This window comes from Corapipo altera, unplaced genomic scaffold (genome assembly GCF_003945725.1).
Source record: "Corapipo altera isolate COAL_440 unplaced genomic scaffold, ASM394572v1 2b, whole genome shotgun sequence".
NCBI lineage: Eukaryota > Metazoa > Chordata > Aves > Passeriformes > Pipridae > Corapipo > Corapipo altera.
In genome coordinates, this window is record NW_020884874.1 from 15,577,709 (window position 1) to 15,601,678 (window position 23,970).

Here is a 23,970-nt window from a genome sequence, read left to right on the forward strand (position 1 = left end):
TCGTGTATTTCTTTTGTGGGGGATGGATAGTATAAAGTCCGAAATATTGTCTGCTTATTCAGAATGTGAACACCGAGGTGTGCAGAAAATAGTGTTTCCTGATTTGGAAATGTAGTTTATCAAGGTTTAATCAGTATAGTTTGAAGAAAAAAATGTAAGACATGAAGAATAAGTCTGTAAATCCTTTAGAGAAAGGGGGTGGTGTTACAAAAGGAGAAAATAGCTCTCATCTATAACAGAGAGGGAATAGTGTCCTATCACTCGTATTTCACACAAACACAATGCCATGTGGAATGAAATTAGCAAACGTGCAGAATTGAATTGTGAACAACTAGAGGATAGCTACAACAGCCATTAGAAAAATATTTGTAGATCCTAAAGTTTATTAGATGACAGACTAATTTGTCAAGGGAAGTTCTCAAGTACAAACATTAGATAAGAGTAGCAATAGCAGGTCAAACTTTATTATACGAGACTCTCTAGCATTATAGCAGGGGAATGTAGATTCCAGTCCTAGCACATAAGGTCTTATGAATACAAAATAGAAGCAAAATAGTGGACAGAAGGATAGAAAACATGTACTCTATTATTCATCAGATACATGAATAAGAAGTTTTGCAACTACCAATGAATATATATTGCTTAAGCATGCATCCTTCTCCTATATGCTCTAGAACAAAACAAACAAACCAGCCAAACACCCTCAATTCCCAAGAAATTAACAGTTTAAAATGCAGCCTGTTCCTTGAGGGTGTTGAATAATTATGAACTATGCTTTGGAAAGTCACAAAATATGTTGATAGAGGCAGCTGTCAGGACCGAATCCCTCCATATTCTGTAGAAATGCTGCAAAATAGCCTATATATAGAGAGATTTATTTTCGTCAGGTTATATATATGTTTGGTTTGTTGAGGCTAAACCTGAAGTGTTGCAGAATCCAGTGCCTAATTCAATTAGACTGTTATTTAGTAAGTTATATTTGAATAACCATTTGAATAAACAGCTTTGCACTTCTAATGCATAATTAAGGTTACGTGTCTCTATATTGTAGTATTCCCCATTAGAACAAAAATAAGAGATACAGAATAGTCTCAAATCAAATGTAAGATCTATCAACTGTTTTCTGAGATAGATTTTCTGGTCTGATTAAGTACTCACTAGGTCACTCTGAACTGTGTCTGGGAAAGGGAAGAATTTATTCATGATTCTATTTTACGTATAACATTTTTATCCATATGCACCATATTTATAGTCTGGTTTTGTCTTGGGCTGAACTAGTGGTCTAATGAACTAAGTTTAACTCAGTTGATAGTGGAATTGTTAATGCAGTGTTTCTCTCTTCCTCCCTACAGTATGCTGGCTGGCTGGTTCTTTGGGTTACGTGGAACGTGTTTGTTATCTGCTTCTATTTGGAGGCTGGGGACCTTTCAAAGGTAATTTACCATTGGATAATTCAAGCCATCAGCACTTTGTTAACAATGCCCCAGTCAACAACAGACTGTGCTCTGTTTTACTCATCCTTTTTGTGTTATCAGAAGGAGTATAGTAGTATGATGGAAATTTGGAATATTCTGGAGTGTTAGAAATTTTTAAACTAGAAAGTAATGAGCATATGCATTCTGATGCCCACAAAAATAATAGTATATATGTTTTAAAAGAAAATTACTTCTTTTTGCCCCTCTCAGTAATCTTGCAGTGCAAATTTCACCCCTGTGAGAGACATTAATTAATACTCTCATGAACACAAAACATTGCCATCTCAGGGGTAAACAAATATTTATTGTACCATTTAGCTTGCTGTTACTTAGCTGGATTCAATTCAGGCTTCTTATATCATAGCATAACAATTACAAAAGAAGGGGTCTTTCATTAAATCAAGTTGTAAATGGAGATGCCAGAACAGATTGCCTTTTGGCTACAGCAGTGATTTTTAAGTTTGTGCTTATGGTAGTAATGCTATGCTTGAACACTTATACACAGTAAAAATCCATAGGAAAAATATATTTTCCCAAGAATTACATATTTACAGGGTTTTATTGACACTGCAAGTGATAACACGTAAAGTGGCAGTTGGTAATGGCTCAATCCAACATTTCACCCAAAACTTCTACTTTCTAAGGTGTTCCCAGAAAGCTGGCAATTTGTGGGATAAAAGATTAGCAGTGGCAACAAATTATTTTTTTAGAGTAATACACTTCTAAATATTTTTGCCTGTGCTGAATTATGCTCACAGTGCTATGAGCTGACCATCAAGGAGAATCTCATGAGTCAAACAGATCACATTCCATTCTTGACTTAGATTTTCAATAGGGAGTTTAGCCCAATTGTAAATTAAAGATGTAATTCTCTGATCCTTTGTGAGTTACTGATATCTTATGATACAGAAAGTTAAACATAATTATAGGAAGAATAAATGGGGCAAAGATACTTCCTTACCTGTATTTTGTTTCAAATCACCCCCAGTGTACAAAAGCTACGAGAGACAAGGATACTTCATCCCCATGTATTCTGTTTCTTCAAAAGATACTGACTTCAAAAAGGATCAGAATTTCATTTCCTAAGAGTGTAGAGTAATTTTCTGCAGGTAAAACATTACACTTTCTGGGGTTTATATCTTCAATCTCATTAAAAGCTTGGTAAAAAACATAATAAATAAAAGAACTTGCCTATCTTTTTTTTTTTTTTTGTTAAAATACCTTCTTTATTGCTAAGTGAACTAATGTATATAACAAACTCAGCACCTGTTGTACAATTATACTCAATCCAATCCACCCTTTTTCCACCCACTTGTTTCAACCACCTGCATTCCTACAGTTGTAAATGTTGGGATGCTTATCTTGTCTGGGGAAGTGAAAGGGGATAAAAAAGAATGGAGAAAATAGAGGCAGCTGTTTGAGTACTGTGTCTTAATGGGTATAAAACCAGCTTAAAACCACTAGTAAGTGCTATTTGGAATAAAAATGGGCTACAAAAGGTACCTAAACCTTGAACTGATTTTTTTTCTGAAGTCTAGGGATGTGTCATCTAGAGTTTTCCCAACCAACCATAGAGTTCAGGCCTATGCCTGAATGCAGTTAAATTTTTTATTTGGTCTTTAGAGGTATTATTTGTTCCAGTGATATGATTTTCCTTGAAATACCCAGTAGAGTATGTTCCTTGCACTTCAACTGGCTTTCAGACCAACAGAATTGCTAAAAAGAGAAAGCAAAGGAAAAGTTCCTACAAAATGGATCCAAGAAATAGGTAGAGATCTATTCTAAAAAAGGTCTAATTCACATTTGAGGCATCACTCTCCACTCCTTTTCAACTGTATGTCAAAGCTCCTCTACATGATCGAATATTCTGCAAGATCTAGGGACTAGAAATATATGTCTAATGGAAACATACCCTCCTGTTCTAGGAGGATAAACCTTTTCAGAGTCTCTGGCTGTTTTACTGATGTAGGTTTCTTACAAAATGGATCATTGTAAGTGTTACGTCTCTCAGTCATACTCATAAATCTTGCACTGAATCTTCTTTATTATTTATATTTTCATCTGGGAATAACTGCAACTTTAAATCTGTAGTGATAATCCTACATATTTTGTTTATTTGGAATGGCATGTAGAACCTTGAGAAAAGCTCTGGGTCTGAACTGGTTCTAAACAGAGAATAAAAAATAACCTCTAGGCAAGTACTAGGGGGATGCCTCTGAGGTTGTAAACTGTAAGAGAGGATCCTGTGCAGCATGGCTTTAAGAATTGATGGATTAAAATTACGGCCTAATAATAGTTCAGATGGGTATAGTTTATTTTTATATATACAATTCATAGCTTACTACCGAATAAAATAAAAGCAAGACTGTTTTTTTTGAAGTTTTGTGGACAGCTTTCATTCTATGTGTGTGTACAACAATTTTTCCATCATCACCTGCTAATACAATGGAGAGGACATATTTCACTGTTATTATTAATCATTGCTTTTAATAATAATAACAAAAGGCTTGCTAACTTCATCCTTTTTTTAATTTTAGTTGTGGGGGCATAGATCATGACATTTTTACAGCTTCTCCTTATTACACTGAAACAGGTCTGCAAAGACAGAAATTTTTAAAACAGTGAGACAGGGAAATCCGTTTGCATTATACACCATTGCAATCATAGATAGCTTGTGAGAAATGGCATCACACTAAGTATTTTCTATCCTCAAGGCACAGTTATCTTTGCTGAAATTCTTTCACATCAAGCTGGAATATTTATGGCTTTATAAGAAAGGTTTGTAACAAAGAGGAAGTACAATGACTTGTTCTTAACCTTGATTTTTATGTGGATCTGTGAATGAATGCCTAGAAAGCCCACTTCTCAAACTTACTTTTCAGTATTACTCTTTGAAAACATTTAATTATTCTGTGTGTTGTTTTACTTGCTGGTGAGTGCCATACTCAGTATAAGTAGGACTTTTTGCTTTCAGGACTGGTAATATTTATTTTGGACTGTGACTAAGCAAATGTAGCATATGAAAAGCATAACCTCTTGTCTTGAATAAGGCACATCTAAATTACACTACTGAAACAAAAGAGTAAAACATAATAGAAAGTATTTCTGAGAAAAATGTAATATTTCTGTGATTTTTTTAAACCCAGGAAAGGACATAAGGAGATAGATTCAGCTATCTCAGAACAACAACAAAAAAATACTCATCTGATTAAGAAACAGTATTCTTGCTTCGAGGCATTTGAACACTTCCCCTAATGATGCCTAATGATGCCTAATGATCCCACAAGGAGAATAGAAGCAGAATAAGACTGATCATACTCCTATTTTTGGTTTAGAAATGAGTACAAATTTTTTTGCTGAAAAGAATGCATGGCTGAGCTTACACTGCTGCTATCATAAGCATAACGGGTGGAGATACTGCTACTGTCAGTTTCTGGAAGTCAAGGCAGAGGCTGGGCTTGGGATGTTGAACAAGGGGAACTAACTGGGATTCAGGGTCCAAAGCAGCCCTTGATGCACATGATTCCAGCCTTGATTCAGTACTTTGGTTCTCTTTGCATGCAACCCTATTTGTGTGATCAGATACAAGAGCTCTCCTCTCACTGCTGCCTGTCTGAGCTCTGGAATTACTTTGCTGTAGTCCCTAGAGTATTATGTGTTTGTGACCAAGAAAGCACTTTTTATAAACTCATTTTAACTGTCCAAATTGGTTTATTTTCTAGTTTTGTGGCATTCTTTACATCTTCCGTATTTATACTTAATAATATACAAATGTTGCATTTAATCTATTAAATCATAAGGTTGTATTTTTATATCTTTTGACATGAAAATTTCATTTTTAAAAATTAAACACTCCAGTATCAAGATATGCCAGAATTAAGATTGTTTGACTTCATGTGATTTAGCTCACTCTTTAGATTAATTTTTATATAGCTTTTAATTACACAGTCACAACTATATTTTTTTTTCTTTTTCACTATCCTTTCTTTAATCCCTATACCACATGGCCTATTTTAGAGACGAAGGTCTGGGAGTCGAGTGACACTGCCATACTGGATCTTACTCCATGTACTGCAGCAGTGAGAAAAAAATGTAGAAGTAAAACCTGTACTTCAGTTTGGATCTGAAAACATGTAGAATAAGAATATGAAAGGTTAGGTAGAGAACCGTGGTACCTAAGAGCTCTAAGCACACTCGTGATATTGTGAACATGGCTCACCATATGTAGTTGGAATGTGGTTCCTGAAGATTTTAGTACTCATTCTACAGATATGAGTATTGTTCTAAAAAAAACCTTTCTATTTGCATTCAGATTGTGTTACTTCCTTTCCTATATTGCCCTGAACTGCAACAGGGGAACATGAAATAATAAGGAAGACTAAAAAATGAACTTATTTAAAATTGAAATGGTTAAATATGATACAAAGAACTGAATGTACCATAGTTATTAAAATGTAAGCTAAAGGAAAATTTGTAATCAAGTTGCTTCCTGCCAGACGTTTTAATGGAAATAAAATATTTCTGACCACTTTGTCTCTTACCCACCCCAAATAACTGGAAATATAAGATAACAGACTTAAAAAATCACAGACTTATTCATGTTGGAAGAGACCTCTCAAGGTCAGTTAATCCAGTCTCCTGCTCAGAGCAGCACCAACTTAGAAGTTCTATCAGGTTCCTCAGAGTTTTAGCCAGGCAAGTTTTAAAAGGCTCCTAGAATAGAAATTTCACAACTTCTCTATTTCTTTAACCACTGTCATTGTGAAAAAATTTCTACTGATAAGCAGCTGAAATTTCTATTGCTGAAATCTGTGACATTGCTTCTTGTCCTTTCACTGTATACCTCTGAGAAGAGTCATGCTTCATCTTTTCTAACACCCCTTTTAGGCTTTTAAATGAAGTTTAGGACTTCAGCTTTCTATTTACCCTTTCTGCAGTTGAATTCCTATTTCCAACCACAGACAGCTTGTTGCACCTCACAAGAAAAAAGCTATATATCATGTCATAAATAATCAGTTCACTTTTCACAATTTTACATGCTTTACTGTGGAAGAGAAATGAAGGGTCTTTACATATATATAAAACTATATAGTATCTTAGGTAAAATGGGGAAGGATGAAGGTTATCCATGTTTGGAAAAAGTAATAACACATTCAAAAAGAATTAGAATCTTTTAGTTTAAAGACAATTCAATTTATACCAATGTTTAAGTTTCCTGATATTGTATTTAACAAAACATTGAAAATGTTTCATCTAAACCTTGCAGTCAAGTAAAATGCTGCAAATGTATAACTCTTCCTCTTTCCTGCTGAGGTGAGTATGAAAACAAAATTTGATGAATTCTTCCCAGTAACTGATAAATAGCAGTAGGAAAGCTCTATAATGGCATTGCTGAGAAATACCCTTAGGGAGAGAGACAGCTCTTCAAGGCAGAGGAACTACTGAAGAAATGAAGATTTAGGGAGAGAGTTTGCAAGTATTGTCCACTCTGTATCTGAACTGCAAGTTAGTCTTTTTCCATATAATGAAATCAGAGGAACAAAGATGTGAGAATGTAAGAAATGTAAGAAAACATGTCAGTAGGATTCTCCAACTGCCAAAGTGCACTGTGATTAAAGTCAGTGTTTTCGTACTCATAGTCATGGCTCATAGTAAAGTAAGGCCAGAAGGGATTTCAGGATATGGCTAGTCCATTCTCCTGCCTCCAGCCAGGCTAACCAACCTGCACTATGGGAGAGCATCTTATGCGAAAGATCTTAAGGAGGAAATGAGCAGTTTAGAAATCCACTCACATACAACACTCATGCATTAGCAACTTTTCATCACTGAGCCCTCCTTTCCTTTGTTGATCCAAGATGCTATTCTAGGATTAGCCAGATATGGCTGACTTTTAGTGGCTGTAGGGCAGCCCAGTCTTTCTCTTTTCCTTTTCCATTAGTTGACTCTAATGGGAAGAGGAAGAGGCAGCAATGGTTGTAGCACTTCCTGTAAACAAATTAACACCAGTACTGCATTGCTGGAGGAAATAAATGCAAGGGGTAAGAGGAAATATGTTTCTTCCTAGCATTCCCACTTGTCCGCACTGTCTTATTCAGCAAAGTTCTCAGGACCAACCGGAAATAGGCACCTTGTAATATTTAGTATTTTTCCACTTGAATATCCCAACATTTGCAAGCTAACATCCACCTGTGTGTCTGACTTTCACATACCACTGCTTGGATTGATACCTAGTTGCTCTGAAATCCAGTTTATATCCAAATGCAAATTAACTACAATAATGCAAATTAATTCAGGGTATGATTTGCATAGCTTGTCACTCATGTTGCTTAAAAAACATGCTGGCTATGAGTGCTGAACACTTTATGCAGCTAATATACTCTGATTTTAAAGGGAGGGTTTGATACACAGATGAAGCTGATGAAAGAAGGAAAGAAAAGGAATGGGTAATTCATCTTCAGCATAACTCAGTTTTAACAAAGTAATGAACTTGGTAACAAGATTGAACTATCCCAGTTACAAATTCATGCTACATTGCTTTGTGTCCATTAGTATAATTGTTATACTGCTTTGATTCCACATTTACTAATTATTTGTGTAAGGTGGTCATCATTAACAGTTAAATGTCAATGTCACAGATACTTTAATAAAACAACCTGCGGGATGGTTAATTTTGAACATATTACCTTCCTTGGATGTTGTTTTACCAGATGTCCTGTTAAGATAACAGAGAAATTAAATTAGTTTTCAACTCAAAGCATCTGGTTAACTTTGTAGGTAAATGCCTTTGAGCAGTAAATCTGACCAAGGTTTTCAGATAAATAGCTATCAGAATGTTTTAAGTAAATGACTTTATTTTTTCACTTCCATTACTTAGGGCGGATTTGACATGCTTGATCATATATCTAACAGATGAAAATTGAAAATAGTGCTGGCAACCAGCAGTGTTAGGTTATTCAGAGGGTAGTTTCATGGGTAGATACTATTAAGCTTGCTAATGGTTTCATAAAATTTAGTTTTGCAACCATTTTTAAACCTCAATATCTTTACCAGCTAGAAGATAACTGATTAAAAAATTTAATCTGTTTCTTACTGTAGACATGGCATATGGTGGAATACATTTAGATAAAAGCGGAATTTTTCATCTCTTTAATGGCAAAGAAAATTGTATTAGAAAATCATTCAAAGTATAGAAAAATATGAAATATGATTGTATAGATGTTGCTAATTGTAACAACTTTATCTTTTAAAATCCTGGGGTTATTTTTTTTGAATTTATGAATAAACATACATCTGCATGTTGATTTATGTATGCAAACTTTTCCCATAATCTAATATTTTTGCACTGAATATAGGAACACATGAAAATGAGTAAGTGTAGTGACTGATCAGATGATAATTTCATATGACAATTTACATATCTGTACATATATATTGAGTACCTTAGTTATGCTGTTAAGATTGCTAAGCACACATTTTAGCATTTTCCTTAAAACTTGTAGTGACAGGGAAGCTATATATCTAAAGGCAGTGCCATGGATATTTCTGCAAATCTTTTGAATGTTACAGCCAAGCCATTGCAGAAAAATATCTAAATATATACATATGAGATTACTTTCAAATATTTTTTAATTATATTGCACTACCATCTAGTGGCCCCAATTTAATATCAGGGTGCCATTATACTATGAGCCCTAGACACACATAGTATAAGTAGACCTTGTTGTATATGGTACATAGTCTTAGTACATAATTTTGTGAGAATAAGAGAATAAGCGGAAACCAAAATATAGTAGAATGTTGTAAGAATCCTAACCAGTGCTATATCTTTCAAACTCTTCAAGTCTGGATTTTCACAACTTTCTCGTCATATTTTCCCCATGTTTCTCATCTCTGTGAGTATTGATAATCAAGTGACACAAAACCCTACTTTTACAGCTTTTCACGGTCCACCTCTGCAAGGAAACCACTTCTGTATGCTATGGTGCACCATTGCTAGTGTTTCACCAGTTGTTTAAGGCACTGGGGGAAAAACTGTTGAATTTGCTTAAAATGAAAGATCAGAAGGTAAATTTATTTCTAGTCAAGTAGATGCTCAGAAGATCACAGCTACAGAATGCATGTTTGCTATGACAGCTCTTCTAGGGAGTTATCTATGCCTCTCATATGCAATACCTTTCCTATGGGTATATGAATCAGCTATGGAACAAGAGCTGAAGGATTATTTACCATAGTTGAAAGCAGGGGAGTCTGACAAAGCAACCACTCATCTTTTGTGAAAGTATAAAAATATAGGAATATATGCTCCACTTTTTAAATTTCACTGTCTCATGGTGTCAGCTTTGTGTTTTATTATTTATTCTTTTGGGGTACAGATGCAATACTTTAACATAGTCCCTAACATTTTTTTGTTCTAAGTGTAGATGAAATGGCTAGAATATACTTTCTCCACATCTACTTTTCCTCTAAATATCAATGAATAATTGACCTTCAATAATAATCTGTCAGATAAACTCCGTCTTGTGAACCTGGGGTCTACTAGAAATTTTAAGGCAACACTAAACCCATACAGTTTCTGAGGAGCTTTGGAATTTCTGAAAGAAACCATTCTGATCCTTATGGCACTAAAAATTATGCCAGTGTTAATCCTGTAGGAAATAAAAATTCTGTGTTGCTATCAGCATATTTTCACATGTGAATAAGCATTTATTGAACCTGGGAAAGCAATGTTAGCTGTGAAGTGCTCTCCTTTTTTGATCCTGTTTAATATTGACCCCCCCATATTCCTTTCTTATCACTGCAATGGTAGAAGCAAGCTCACAGGCTGTGTATTGAAAAAGACTGTGGTGACTGATTATCTCTTACAGTGGTTCATCCTCTTATAGCATTCCATATTAGCAGTTGCCTTTCTGCTGGAGGCTCCCACTCCCATGTTTCTGCTAGAGTACTAAAGCACTTGAACATTCATAATCTATCTCTAGGCTAAAATATACAGATGTGTCTTAAGCCACTTCGAACAGCCACATAAAGTATGTTCTTACACACACACACAACTTTACACTGAAGCAGGTGAATAGCTCCTACAGAAGGCACTAATAAAAAGCTAAGGAGACAGTAATGTGTTTAAACTGTCAGAAATATTTCAAAGCAAATGTCTTCCCTAGTCACAGAGCTATGCTATGCTTTCTGCACCACAAGAGAATTTACAGAAATCTCCTTAACCATTTAAACAGGTTACATATTGCAATGTAACTATTCAACATACAACAGAAATTAATTTTTTCTTCCTGTAAAACTGTTACTTCAAAACTGTAGAATTATTTTAAATGCTAGTATTTTTTTCACGTAATTTTTCTTCCTTTCTCATTACACTAAAATGAATGTTTCCAAAACTGGTACTGAAATGCAATGATCTGTTGTATATGGATTAGTGAATTAACTAATCCATATACCATAACAGTGTAGGATTTGATGATGGATTTTTATTAATTGTCCATAATAAACAGAAAAAATATTCTCTGGCAAAACCCCGTTGGCTTCAGTGATGTCACACTGCAGCTGACAGCACATTCTCATCTGGTTTTGTTTTGTTGATTCCATATGCTCAGAATGAAGGACTAGCTATGAAAAATATTTGCTCTCCTTTTCTAATAACCCACTAAACTCAATGATTACCCTCATGAGTTTATCCCCAGAGGGTAAGTTCACTCTAGTGTTGTTTTCAAAACTTGCTGCTGCTATTTCAATGATAATAATTTTAAGGAGCATCCTATCTATTCAGGAGTGCTATAGTAGCGGTGTTACATTCCACTTATCAGACTCCCACAAATACCTGTTTGAGTAGAAACTGGATTCTGTGTTTTGAGGGTAGGATTTGATTGATTGAGTAACATTCTGAATTGAACTAAAGTGAGTTTTATGCTAAAAGCCTGTTCTTTGGCAGGCCATAGTGTAACTCTGGCTATTTTTCTTCCACGCTACGATAGTTGAGTAATTCAGCAATAATGAGGTGATCAGTAATGTGCTGGATCTAAGTATCTCACCGGTATCTTTAAACTACCAATGAGTTTTTTTAATAGAAAACCTGCTGTTTGCAATTTAGAGAGAGAGTAAGACCAGAGTGCTCAAAACTATGTGAAGAAGATAGTTCCTCCTCTGTGGATAATCGAGATATACCTCACCACTTAGATGAAAAAAAAAAGGTGTTGGATTTGTCAGGCTTTTGACCATATATTAGAAGTGAAGGGCTATGCCTGTATAGGAGCTCTTCTATGACTTCCAGTCAGATGCACAAAGCAATATCCCTCTTCCTCTCTTTTTTTGGCAATTTTATATTTGTCACTCCTCTCTTTTCCTCCCTCCTCTTATTCAAGCTGAACACTTTTTTTAATCTTGGCTTTGCTCACCTCTGGCACATTTCTCTGACAATTAGCACATCCAAATGTATCCTAGCTGGATTTGGCTAAACTGGCAAGTTTTATTTTGATTTGGCAGTATGGAGAAACACTGTATTTGAGTGCATTTTCATTTATGCATTTCTCTTTAGCCGTCATTTACAGTATATAAAGTTGTTGTTATTCTTCACTGCCCATTGTAACCAAATCCACTTGATTCATTGTCTTCCCACAGGTGTTCTTAAAATACAAGTATGAGATATTTGTCCTGCAGCATTAATGATGGGGATTGATTTGCATTAGGTGGACAAGTTAACCAGATGTGACATATTTGTTTATCTTAAAGTTTCACCTAAAGACATTTTTTTATATTTTTTTTCCTCATTGGAATATCAATACAGAGTTTATGTAGGTGTATTTGTTCTTTCATACATTGCATATCACATCCTAATATAAATTGTAATGAAACATTGTTAAACATATTAATGATATAATCTGGATAATATACAGTATAATAACTTCTTGCATAAGTATTCACATAATAAAAAAATTGTTACCAAGGGTTGTGCAAAGGTTATCTGTGAATATTATCATTTACCCAATTGCACTTAATCCTGGATGTTCAAATGGCAATGTAAGAAATACTGCCATGGGCAATGCTGAAAGAGATTCCTCTGTTGGAAAAGCTTCTCTTTAGGCCTAGGGAACAAACCACTCAATTCTATTGAAAAACAAAGAGAGAGATATATACATACATATATATATATATATATATTATATTATATACATATGTATATGTATATATACATATATATATATGTATATATATATATATATTTGACATATATATGCTGTCAAATTTCTTTATCCTCGTAGGCATGTATTCTAATTAAATAATATGTTGTTCTTAACTCTTGTGCATAAATGTCTTATATTCTTTTATTTATTCTGTCATGAACAGTTCTTTGCAAATGCTTTAAAGTAGTTCAATGACAAAACTAGTTTCAACTCAGCACAAGGATATAGATTATAGTGTAATTTGTGTAGAATAAGAAATCTTTGGAGCTTCTAATTGTGCATTTCTCATGGTTGACAAACAACGATGGGGTTCAAAGTGTGAGATGTTTCCTAAAACTACAACTTCTGGCTGTTGTGTTTGCCTTCATGAATTCTGTGGTTTTAATTTTTAATAAAGGAAAAAGTCTTAAGCTCAGACAGCTGTTTGGAAGAAGAGGCTGCAGGAGAGCTTGGTAACAACAGGCTATGATACTATGTAATTAGATATTTTTTCTCTTCATTAGCATATACAACCTGCTACAGGAATGAGAATATAATGATAATTGCCAGGCTCTTGGGTTTTCACACTTAGAAATAGTGTAAAGTACAAATCTAAAGTAATAGAGATTCCTTTAAAAAATGTCTCTATCTGCATAGTGAAAGCAGGAGCTTATAAAAGACTATGGAGACTTAATTTTGATGTTAAATTTCTGGCAAAACATCTCCAGGAGATAATAGTACTGATTCTCATTCAGGTCTCAAAGTGAAAATGAGTGTAGCATCCATTCTTTAACTTGTCATTAAAGGACATTTGCCTGTGTCACAGCATGTAGCATTAATGATAGATTCTGCAGAAAAAAGTTGCCTCTATATGAAAAACCACAGAAGACTAAAGTTTGTTGGAAAAGCTTGTATAGGAAATTTATTTGATTCCTGTACACATTCTATTAGCTTTAGGCAATATTTCCATTTTTCACAAGCACAATAATGTGACCATTAAAAAGAATTTATAAAAAATATATATTTTACAGTGATATCATTCTGTGCTGTATAAGACAGTGCTCTTTTGTTTCCTATCATAAAGAAATTATGCTGTCAAAGAGGATAAGTGTCAAGTACCATCTCTGCCATGTCTCATACAGAGTCAGTGCAAAATATTAGAAGCATATGTAGCAAATTGCTAATAGGTAGAGTCACAGACTGAAGAAAACCAGCAAACCACTGTGAGTGCAGAGGACAAAGATGTACCTTCTGCTCCTTCTCAGCAGTACATGCCCTGGTTTGCTGCCATCCTCCCATGCCCATACGACATACCCCTTTCCCATGTGTAATTCTTCAGTCTCTCTCACTCCTTTTTACACTTCCCATGTTTTCCTGGACACTTGCCTGATGCAGGTGGTGCTGGGCTGAAACACTCTTTGGAGACCCCTGCTTCTCTGCCTAGACTGCCACCATAGCTTAGAGTAGATACCTGACTTCTAGACAGCTGTAGTAAAATGAGCACAATCTAACCCTCAGTGCTTATCACCCACTGAATTCATGATAGTTAAACACTAAGGGGATGCCCTCCTTTAATGCTGGGCTCCTAATATATTTTAAAATGTGGTGCCATGAAACTTAAATTACCTTTAAATAAGAATTTGAGTGTTTAGTCTGTTAGTAATTTCTGAAAATGGGGTTTGAGTTCTAACAAAAAAATCCTTATCCTTTCTTGAAAATCCTGTGTTTATTGATTTGCCTTCAAGAAAAAGAAAAAGAATGGTAATGGTGGAGTTTTGATTTATAAACATACTGCTTCTTGTTTTCAGTTGGAGTTGCATAGTTTATTTGATTCTCCTCCTTCATTGATTATAATTTTGTTTCAGAGGAAGACAGTGATGGTTCACACAAAACAAATTAAAAACCTGCCTACCATGTCTATGAAACAATGGGAGTCAGTTTTGAAAACCTAATAAAAAAATTCATACCAACAAACAGCTTTCAGTTCAGAATATGGAATAGTTGCATTCCTCAAAAAGGCAAATGAAGTAAAGTGCATGCTTCAAAGCAAAGAGCAATGTCAAGAATTTGTGGCTCTGTATTGATTGGTACTTTAGAAGAGACTCATAACAAGAAAGATATAAAGACTGCATGAAAAATTCAAAACAAAAGATCTGATATGAAGATTTCCAATACTGAGGAAGGGATATATATTCAACCTACTAAAAAATTTAAGGTTAAATTTTTATTAATGACTGTTTCTCTTCTGTAGTATTTCCTTTGTGATGGGCTATGTGGTACATGTTAGATTAGGTAAAAAGGAGAAAGAGGCACACTACTGAATATGTAAGTCCTTGAGCAAATAAATATTTTATTTTACTTTTTTAGAATTAAATATCAAACTGTAGAGATGTGGAACTCCTGTATTTTACATGAAGAAAGTCACATGGAACTATGTTAAGTATAAAGACCATTGGGATGATTTATTTTATCAATAGAATGAAAAAGAAAAAAACAGATAAACAAATTACGTATTCATATGTTGTTGATATATTTAGAAAAAAACACCCATGAGTCCAGAGTGTCCTGTCTCTTTTTCTTCTCTACTTAGGCGATGCTAAATTCCCTAGAGTAGAATTATAGAAATATAAAGATGGAAGATATCTGCTTAAAATAGTTATAATATTTCTTGGATATAGAAATTGATAATGATATTTCACCTGTTTTTAATACTTGGTTAACCAAGTGATTTTTTTATAAACTAATAAAATTAATTGTGTATTGTCACTAAGTAACCTGGTTTTGCATTCAGGAAGTTTTTCCTAGTAGGTAACCAAAATGATTTTACTGACTAACTTTGACTTTTCCTGAACCACCAGGACAAAAATTCTCCTTACTATTCTGTCTACGTGTTAAAAGACATCATGCTGATTCTTCATTTTTCTTCTCTTCTGTAGGCAAAATAGATACATTTCTTTCATATTTTCTTATTGCTCATATTTTCTAGGTCTCTTACTGCACTTCTCTAGATTCTTCTCATATACTCTACAGCCTTTTAAGTATGAAGTAAAAAAAAAAAGGCTATTCCATTTGAGACTTTACCATAGCCAAGTACAGCTGACCTATAGGCCCTTTAGTATTTTACCTATAAAACTGCCATTCAGTGCTAGTGAACAGGATTTTCTGTGTTGATATTAATTTCTGAGTCACTATTACAGTCTCCTGCAGTTTTCTTTGCCATATTTTACTACCTTGCCAAATGTTACTTACTCTCAATTTGTCTGATTTCTTCTGCCTACAGGAAGCACTTTGCTCTTCCTTTATTTAATTCACTTTGTTGTTCTTGGGTCATCTCTTCAATTTGCTGAGACTATTTGGACTGCAGACCTGTCCTCTGCAGTATTTACTATCCTTTTGCTGCACAACGTAAACAGTGTTAAATTCTATTACCCAAATCCTTCATAAAAATGCTAATTGAGTTGAATCTGGAGTGGACACCCACCTTCCACTTCCAATCCTTTCTCAGTTTAACAGCCAATCACGGATGAATACTTTTTTGTGAATAGGTTTTAAACCAGCTGTGCAGCTCATTCTGGTCTTTTACATCCATTATGCACTTTGTTTATTTGTATATAAGGGACATCACATAGCCCAGTGCCAGAAGCCAGAATAAAGTATGTCCTCTCTACTGTTCTGCCTACCCAAAGCTACCACACCTAACTCACTTATCACAGAAGAAGGAAAGTTATTTTAGAATTATTTGCTCTTGAAAACTTATATTTTTCTTGAAAACTCATCTTCTTATCTTACTTACTTACATAGGTACACAGGGGTTGATGGATTAGCAATTTTGTTACAGAACCTCAGGATCAAAAAACAACTCACTAAAGTAAAACTGTAAAAAAATAAGTCTGTCTTTCTGTAGTTGCTCCGTCAACATTTTTTTTTCTTAACTAGTTCTACTTTTTTCTTTTTTTTTTCTTAAGTCAGAAACTTCAGGTGAAATCCTGTCCCTATTTAAGTCAATAAAGGGTTTGTTTTTTTATTCCATTGACTACAATGAAGCTAGGAGCTGACATAGACTCTTCAAGGGCATCTCAAAGTGTCAGGTCTTATCCCTAAAAACATGATGATGTCTTGAGAATTCTGAACATCAAAAACAATTTCATAATAGAAGAGAATATTTTAGTTTCATTGATATGGAAATCATATTATGGAGCATGTATTGTGAAAGTATTTGGTGTCTAAACTGACACCATGTAAAGCATGCATTGATAATTTCCATCCTCACCAAAATGTTAATTTATTTAGTAAAAAAGGTGTGCTGCTACTTATTATCACAAAACACAAATAAACAAAGTAATAATATGAGTTCTGTTTTGGTTTTTTTGCTTTCATATGTCAATGAACTTGGAATATAAAAGATGTGCAAGCAGGGCATCTGAATACATACGTGAAGAAGTAAACATTTATTAATCTATTAAATATTATCTGCTCACCAAATAAGTCAGTGTATTGGGTCTGGCTGAGCTGGAGTTTATTTACCCACAGCAGCCCTCAGAGTGCTGTGATTTGCATTGGTATCTAGAAGGGTATTGATAACACACCGGTGTTTTGGCTACTGCTGAGCACAGCATCAGCACTGTAACATTCCTTCCCCAGTTGAGGGCAAGATCCTGGGAGGGGGCACAAGTAGGCCAGCTGACCCAAACTGACAGAAGGGATATTCCGGACCATATGACATAATCTCAGATCAGCTAAGGAACGGAGCAGGAAGGGGGGCATTCATCGTTTCCAATGGCTGCCTGCTAAGAAACCACTACATGTACTGAAGCCTTGCTTCCCGGGAAGTGGCTGGAAATCACTGATGATGGGAAGTAGAGAATAAACCTTGTTATTTTTTTGCTTTGCTTTTGGACGTGCAAGCTTTTGCTTTGCTTTTGCCTTAATAAACTGCCTTATCCCAACCCACAAGTTGTTTTCCATCTTACTCTCTCTCACCTTTATGGCTGGGAAGGGGACTGATACAGTGGCTGGGTGAGCACCTGGCGCCCCTCCAAGGTCAACCCACCACAGCCAGTTATTTAACTGTGGAACAGGAACATGACTTTGTAGTTCAAATCACTTTACTGAACCTTGGGAGATTTAAGTCCACTTTTCAGCTCTGACTCAGATTTCCTGCAAATCAGAGCTTCCACCTCAAATTTTGCTCTCAGTTCTTGCTACTGGAAAACAAAGATGGTTTCAGCTGCCTGCATGAAAAGGACAGCCCCACAGTGAGGTTAAGTTCAGTATTCCTCAAGTGTCTCACAGTATTAGTGAAGATACCCTACTCCGCTGGTTCACCAAGTCTAGTCCTGTTCATATTTTGGGATTACTTGAAGCCTTGTTCATAGAAACAGGTTTCTCATGTATGCATCATTCCCTTTCTCAGCAAAATTTCAGCCTACTACTAACAAGAAAACTAATCAACAATACAGTTAACCTTTCTTCTGCTAACTTTTATGATTACTATGGTTATGATACTTGTATGTTTAAATTATTTATAGAACTTTATAGGAAACTGTTCACCTAATGACTGACAGTCAGTTTGGTCCAAAGATATTTTTGTTTTTACTGATTTGATTATTATAATTAGACTAGATGAGTCTATTTGGCATATTGAGTTTACAAGCTTTCTTTAAGAAGCTGGTGAGAGTAATATAGAAGATAAGGAAAATCAAAAACAAGATTAGACACTTCTGCTTTTGCTATAATGTTCTCCCAGTAAAATGCTGCTAATTTCTCTTTTTCTTTATTTTTTTAATTAAAATAATATTTGACAATCGATAACCAGATAGGAAACAAAAGGTAGTTGACAAAGAGATAATTTTCAAAATGGAAGAACTGACCAATGTATCCTAGCAGGATTTGTGCTAACCTTTTCTCCAGCAGAATATTCAGCATTGGTCAAGCAAAAGTGGTGAATAAAGTGAGGTGACAAAAATAGTTGAGTATACCAAGAGCTTCAGGTTAGCCAAAGTTAAGAGGCTGGATAGAATCACAGAACAATCTCACAATTTTTGTATTTTACAAAGTAAGTGATAAATATACAGTCATACCCTCTAGATTATCTGCTGCAACTTAGGGAAAAGATCTATCATGTGACTAATTCTCTGAAAGCATCAACTCAACACTGAATAAACAATGTTAAGGCTTACTAGGAAAGGAAAAGATTACCAGGCAAGGAATATCATACTACAGACAAAAACCATGAGGACCTCCAGTATTAGCTACTGTTCATTTGTAACAGAAATAATGTATAAAATTGTTTTAGAAGGAATGAGTGTGCTAGAATGGTTTTATGATGAATGAATGTCACAACTTCTTGGTGTAAAGAATATTTTCCTGCAGTATGTGTTTTCCACTTACAACATCAGGACTATAGTTTTAGCTTAGGCTGTGGTTTCTATGATTTTTGGTTTTCGGGAAATAGGATGTGTTTTTATTTGTTGCTTGTAAATATTGCTTTCTTGAAAACAACAATAAAAAAATCTGTCATAAAAAACTGATGAATTAAGACAACTGGATCAAATTATTTAGGAATTTTCTTGTAATTATTTGCTTTTGGAGCTGATGAAACACTCTGCCTACCTTTCCTCCCCCTCCTATTCTGCTCCAGTAAAGAGGAAGACAGGGGTGATAATCCTCCTGGACTGAAATATTTTACACTTGTTTGGTAGGTGATAAATGCTGCATTCCAAGGAGATTGGCACAGGGAAACTTCACTAAAGGAGTAATCATTTCCGCATGCACATCAAACAATTCAGAGCCTTGTTGAATTGACAGTAATAATACTTTTTCTTTAGGAAAAACTACTACAGGAACAACCACGTGAAGTTAAAATTTTTATTTTTTTAAAATAAATTATATTATTATTCTATTACATCTACTGTGCTGTGAACTCATTTAATTGTTGTGAGGATTTTTCTTTCAGTAGTTCACATTAATTTGCGAACTTCTTTTCAGTTACATTTTAACATTAGTAACATATATTGCATCTTCTCAGGAAAGGAAGGCAATTTTTAGCAACTTTATGTTTTAACCAGATGAAACATTTGTAACAATCAGCATTACAGCCACCATAAAATGTTAATAAATGTATATCCTAATAAATGCAAAGCGTATAATATTGCAAGTGAAACATATCTACTCTTAGTGGATTCCTATAATTTCTTTAAACATTACAATTTCTCTAAAACCTGTCAGTGAAAGGATATGCTTAATTTTCATTCTGCATTTCTTACCCAAATTTATGCCCATTCAAAAGTATTGTTGAGATAATTCATATTTGTTTCTTAGGTTAGTGAAAATAATGTATTAAGTACTGCATGCTTAAAACACAAAACTGATTTGATGATTACAAGCTGGTTTAACTCCTTTCTTCCAGATATCTCAAATTTATGCTTAAAAATGCTGTTGCTTGGAATTTCTTCAGTCTACATAGAATTACAAGGCAAATAACCTATACTAAAATTGAATCCAAATGATATCAGATTTAAAGGACCACATTAAAAGATCAAAGTGAAATTGTTGTTTGGCTTCTTGATGTTTAAGCTCAGAATGTAATTAAAAGTCCTACGGAAAATTTTAGTTTATGCACATTTTATATTTTACTTCATTTTTCCTATACTGTCGTGTGCTATCCATAGTTATGTCCTAACGCAAAATAAGAAGACTCCATGGAACACTAGGAGAAAAAGAATCCACTAACCCATAATGATAGATATTTCTACTACAACCAGGTATCACATGGATGATTTTAAATTGTGAGCTTTATTCTAGAGCTGAGTGCTCCATCTGTGGCAGCTTATCTCCCCAAGTTGGAAATTCAGTCCATTTTCCTAATAGAGACTGAATGCATCACTTTTAAAAAAGACCATGCTTTGAGCACAGTTATGTTTACTTTGAAGGACCATTGTAAGATAATGTCTAGAGACTTGATGCCAACAGCTTGAACCATGCTTGCTCCCACTTGAAGATTGCTTGTCTTTGTAGTCCTCATCCACGTTCTTGCCACACGTGATCTCAATATTGAAAACATTGAGGTAAGAGAGGATTTACATGATTGTATTTTATTTCCCTTTCTTTTAAAATGTAGTTTATGCAGTTCTGCCTTCAACAACATAGGATTGACGACTAGGGAAGTGGAGATACATTGCTGATATGTGATGTAGTCAAGAAGATGAAGGAATGATAGGCCCGAGTGCTAGAGAATATGCAGTCTGGATGTGACATGATTGCTGGGAATCTTGAGGTACCTTCCCTTGAATATTGAGATACCTTCCCTTCACCAATTCTTCTTGCAGGTTTTGTCTCTAATGACTTATAGTCATTAGTGCTCAGACTGATATGTTGTAGGATGTTTTAGGAGAAATCTCAATTTAATTTTATAATTTCATGGAAATGTTAAAAAAAAGAAGAACTAATGAAGGCAGAATTCAGAAAACATTGAAGTAAGAATATTTTCTGTCTTCACTACCTTAACATTAATTGCACAGCTAAAATTATAGGCAATGCATTTAAAATAAATATTAAGCTAAAAGAGGAAAATCCCAATAAGTCACACTACTGTATCTTTCTGAAGAATATGTCATTTTTTGCTAATTGTAAAAAAAGTATCAGTGCTGACTAATTAGACCTTGAATTTAATGCTAAAATATTATAATTTATTTTAAGTTGTCATATATTAAAAGCCATCCAAAACTGCATGTACAGTGCTTGGCTTAGAATAGGTTATTTCATGGCTTTGTTTCATCTTTCTGATAGACAATGCACTTATGATGGCAGAAGATAAAACAATGCCTCCTCTGCTGATTTAGGCTATAACATTTAAATGCTGCAGTATCTGGAATAACTGTGTGCATCTTAATGGTAATTGTTAGTAATTTGTTGGACTACTAGAAATCTTCTTGACACACGCAAAATAGAAGAATTAAATTTTTCTACACTAACGGTGCAACACTAAAAATATCTAAATATTGTCAGAGAACCTATTTGAGGGTTAACACCAAAATTGGTGTTAAAACTCTTCATGGAATGTAAGGTTTTGGCACTTAAGACATAAATAATACTTGTGGTAATAAAAATGTGCAGTATTGGAAAGTCCATCGAATACATTTCCATGTAGATGAAATATGTGAATGTTTACTTTCAGATTTCTGCTTTTAATATTGCAATAAAATTTTTCAACATATGATGATATAGCCAAAGTTATAACTTAATCACAAGCATCAAGAGCCGGGGAATGTTAGGTGGAATTAGTCAAAGTTTTCTTAAGTAAGTCCTCTAAAAAGAGGTTTACTTGTTTATTCTCTTTGCTTACGGTGCATTTCTAAGTACTTAAATACTGGATATTGGATTCTGGATGTGAATTGTTTGTTTGTGTGAGAATAATGAGGGGTTCTGCATGGGGTGCCCTTTATGCAGTTCACAAACCAGCAGAAGAAATATGTAAGTGGCAGGCCCAAAATAATAAAAAGTGGTGTAAAAGTGATTCTGTGGAGAAAAGCAAAAATATGAATAATAGTTTTCTTCAACATTTTTCTGATATTTTAGAGTATTCCTGTTTTATCACCAAAATTGGTATATTTTCCATTTTTATTGCCTCATTGCCATGTTGGTACAAATATATGAACAGGTAAATGGGATTTTAAGTCTTTTCCATGTCTAATCACTGGCATTATTTGGTGAATTATGCTTTTAAGTCTCTTTGAACAATATTAGTCACCAGTCTGGTGACACATTTACTGACAGTTGGGAGCCGTAAAGGACATAAATTACCTCAACAAATCTTTCCCTGTGTAATGGTGGGATAAAAGAAGGCACTGTTTGCCTACAGACTGTACACTCAATTTTGTGTTCCTTTATTCTTTCATCTAGAAACCATTTAGAAAAATTAAAATCACAGCCATGTATTTAGTCTTTTGTAATTCTAGGATCACATCTGAAGATGTGGTTGTACTAGACACGTATATATCTGTTGTGAATCTTTTTTGTTGAAATATTCTACCATTGTTTTTTACTTTAAGGATCATAGAAAGCAATGAAGTTTTTGCCAGAATATGAGGTAAAGTTTTTGCTTATGAGGACAAAAGTTATGATTATTAGTATGGTCATTAAATAACACTTTTTTTTTCTTATACTTTTCAAAGGTTACAGGTATAAATTTAAATTGAGAATATTCTCAGTAATTATAATTTAATAGGCATAACAATACTGTAAGCAACCACCGCCTTGTGAAAATTTTAGAATGTGTAAGGGAAGGAAGCTAAGTAAAAAAGTTGGAAGTATTACAAGAGAGCTTGGATGCTGCACAATAAGAGCTATAAAATTATTTTAAGTGATAAAGAAGTAGATTTTTATTGTTACTGGAAAGATAGCATATTTAAGTAATCCCAAAAATAAATAAAAACCTAAAAATAATGTGACTTGTCTTAGTAAAAAAATGTATTCATGGATTTCTGATACTTTTTCATGGGAAAATTATTTCATTCAGTCCAACTTAGCATCATCAAATACACTATCTGTCAGAAAAAGTCATTAAAGTGATAACTCCTACTGAGGAAGAGAATAGACCCATATTTTGTGGAGGAATACTAAAAAGGTCGAAGGTATTTCTTGAAATGTTTGGGCAATTTTGATTTTATACTTGCTATGTAGTCTTCTGTTTAAAATTACATACTTGTGAGGGGAGGTGTAAGTAATCCATTTTAAGACTGGGAAAGCCCATTGTGATCATCTAGTTTGATCTTTTAATAACAAAGTCCTTTGAATCTCACTGAGTAATTTTTCAAATTCTGGTGGAGTTTCCCTTATTATACAGAAATAAACTCAATCTAGTCTGTAAAGTTTTAAAGTGATGGAAAATCAGTTGTTCTAAATAAGCTGATCTACTGCATAGGTATCTCTAGAGTTAAAACAATGCTCCTATCTCATATGAGTTTGTTTAGCTTCTAATTTCATCCTGTGCATCTTGTTATACCTTTACCTGCTAAACTCAGCATCTTACAACTTCATCACAGATTTTCTGTTCATATTTATATTGTCTTCCTTCTTGCACCACTTGTACTGTATCATCTTTACCAAGTTTAAACTATAAAATTACTGTTGTTGAACTACTAAGATGAGTTATATAGATTGGAATTCTTAAATCTCTCACTGTAATTCAGACTTCCCAGATCCAAAATACTTTTAGAGCTCTTCATGGACCTCTATTAGGTTTTTCAATTTCCCTTCAAAAGTGAGATGTGACATCCATTTTCCAGTAATGGTCTCAGCAATGTAAAGAATAAGGTAAATAAATAATC

At 34.2% G+C, this 23,970-nt stretch overlaps 1 protein-coding gene across 1 annotated transcript in view; it reads left to right on the plus strand.

Moving 5' to 3' along the window:
- The window catches only part of NKAIN2 (sodium/potassium transporting ATPase interacting 2), a 301,830-nt gene that overhangs the window by 44,700 nt on the left and 233,160 nt on the right, over window positions 1–23,970 (plus strand). Inside the window, exon 2 of the mRNA XM_027632229.1 lies at window positions 1,353–1,433. The gene's annotated coding sequence lies outside the window, so the exon portion shown is untranslated. The remainder of the gene's footprint in view (window positions 1–1,352; window positions 1,434–23,970) is intronic.